Raw genomic sequence first — 3,038 nt, forward strand, 5'->3', positions numbered from 1 at the left:
GGGACCGGGGATTGAACTCAGGCCCTTGCGCTTGCCAGGGAAGCGCTTATTCCACTGAGTCATCTCCTGGCCCCGAAATCTGAGTTCTTGATAGTAGTAATATAAATTTGGATTGAAAAATAAAATATTCTGTCTTTGCTTTCTTTTCTGTTTCTTTTTCTTTTCTTTTTTTTTTTTTTTCTGTTCTGCCAGTCTGCATGTCGAAACTCAACAAAATGTAAATAGTACAGTTAGGACCTAAATCTTTTAGGAATCTTGAGTGGCTAAAAATAGTAGTTAGTTTTAAATTAGATAGTTTTTTTATCACCATTTGGCTCATGAAGCTAAATCAACAGCTATGCCATACTATGGGATCTGTGTGTCAGAGGCATATATGAATGCAAATTATGAAATTTATTTCAAAATGACCAAAAGACAATGAGGAATAAAAAACTATGTGTACTTTGAAAATAAAGCAAAAGGACTGACAGAATGTTGAATTCTCCAAAGAAGAAAACTTCTAACACTAGAGTTAAAGGACTGTAGAGTTAGAATATTCCTGATGCTGTACAAGGCATGGACATTTCCCTCCCCTAAAATTGTCATTCTTATACACAAAATTCATTGATTAATGACTTCATAGTAATTCACTTTATCTACAAACATAGAAAGTTTTTTATCCAAAGTGAATGAAGGAACTCAATTCTATCTAAGGAATGTTTCCTTTATATTAAAATGATACCTATTTTTTTAATTTTATGTTTGATAATGATATAGTACCAAATTATTTTTTTAAAACTGAATGAGTTGGACCATATTTCATATTGTTGTTACATCATTATGGCTTAAGCATTTAGCCAAATACTTCATTTATATTCAATATAGACATAAAAATGATATGAATTACAAAAGAATTGGGTTAATGTAACAATAAAATACACATTTAGAATATATTTCAAATTATTAGGACCTTTGATGTTTTTGCTTTATAATGAATTATATACAATTTACTTTTTCATGCAAGTACAACTTAAGGTAATGTATAATTTAAAATTATGTATTTAAATTAAAAAAGAAAGGCTGGACTAGGTGACACATGCTAAATCCTAGCACTCAGGAGGCTGAAGCAAGACAGCTGCTGTGAATTCAAGGCTATTCTGCGCTACATAGTGAGTTCAAGGCAACCTGAACTATACAATGGGATCTTGTCTTCAAAATCCAAAATTAATTTACTTCTCTCTAATAACTAGTGATATGGAAAGTTTTTTCATAAATTTATTTCACATTTGTATTTCTTCATCTGAAAAGTATATATTAATCTTAGATGCTCATTTGTAGATTGTGTCTTTATATTTTGGGGGGTGGTCTGACTTTTTCAGTTATTTACATGTTCTAGTTATAAATCCTTTGTATGACAGATAACTGGCTAAAATTTTTTCTTACTGTATGGGTTGTCCTTTTACTTTTGGTGATTTCCTTTGTCATGCAAAAGCTTTTTAATAGGATGAGATCCTAGTTATTGATTTCTTGCACTATTTCCTATTGATAGGGATTTCTTTCATGAACACTTTGCCTATACCTATGTCTTCAACAGTTCTACCTATACTCTCTTCCAGCAGATTTACTGTTTTTGTTTTAATAATTAGGTCTTTGATCCATTTTGACTTTAGTTTAGTGCATAGTAATAAGACATGGGTCTAGTTTTAGTCTTTGACATGTGGAAAGCTGGTTTGTCCAGCACCATTTGTTAAAGAGGCTATCTTTATTCCAGTGAACATGGTTGGCTCATTTGTCAAATGCAGAGATTCTATCTCACTGCAGAAAGAATGGCTATCATCAAGAAATCAATAAGAAATGCTGGAGGGCCTGTGGGGATAAAGAAACACTCCTCCACTGTGAGTGGGACTATGGACTGGTACAACCACTGTGCTGATCATTACGGAGATCCCTCAGAAAACTAGGATTAGTCAACTGATTTGACTAGGCTATTCTCTTTTGGGGACATCTTACTGAAGAATTAAAAACATTATACTACAGCTCACCCATTTTTATAGCAGCATAATTTGTAATAGATAAACCCTGGAAACAATCAAAATACCCACCAACACAGGAAAGAATAAAGATGTGATTTTTCATATTGTTATGGTTTGTGTCTAGTTGTCTCCCCCAAAACCTCATGCAATCATGTGGCAGCTTCTAGGGTTTGTGATTAATCTTGATCCAATGCTAGGATCATGGTTGATATTCCCTCCCTGGGTCGGATAATCTGCATTACAATGTAAAAAGGAGAGGTTTGTTAGCTCCTCCAGCTATTGCACCTCCCTTTGCTCTTTGCTGTTCTTTGCCACCATGAACTGCTGCTCTCTGCCTTGTGCCACTGTGCCATGGAGCCAGCCAAGTATGGATTGAAACCTCCACTAACTGAGAGCTAAATAAACATGTCTTTCTTTAATTTTGAGTGTGGGGTATTTTGTCCCAGCAACAAGTGAAAAGTAACTAAGTCACATGTAATGTAGTAACTTCTCGGCCATAAAGCAGGATAAATTTGAGGCATTGCAGGTAAATGGATGCAATGTGAGACCGTACCCTTTAGTGGAAAAAATCAGAAATATTGCATCGTCTCCCTAGTGTGAGAAACTTAAAGAGTAAATAAGGACCAAAATGTACACTACTTATTATTAAATGTGAAGAAACTGTTGAAAAGAAAAGAAGAAGGGGGAGGGGAATGGGAGAAAGAAGGGAGTGAAATGAGAAAAAATGATTTTAAAAAAGGATAAAATGGAAACAACGCTTTGTAAATATGGATGGGAAGATGAGTTGAAGGGAGGAGAGGGGATTGGTGGGAATAGATAAATCAAAATATATGAATAGACACAAATCCCCTATGATGAACGTGAACATCATGCACATCTAGAAAATACCAATACACTTAATGATAAAATTTTGCCTTCAAAAAGTAAATAAATAAATTATGGAAAGTAAGGGAAGGTAATATGAAATGATACAAAAATGCCTTCAAATTATTTTTCAAAATAATTTGAAGAAAGATACTTTTTTTT

Source organism: Octodon degus, unplaced genomic scaffold (assembly GCF_000260255.1).
Source record: "Octodon degus isolate 3935 unplaced genomic scaffold, OctDeg1.0 scaffold00047, whole genome shotgun sequence".
In the NCBI taxonomy this organism is placed as follows: Eukaryota; Metazoa; Chordata; class Mammalia; order Rodentia; family Octodontidae; genus Octodon; species Octodon degus.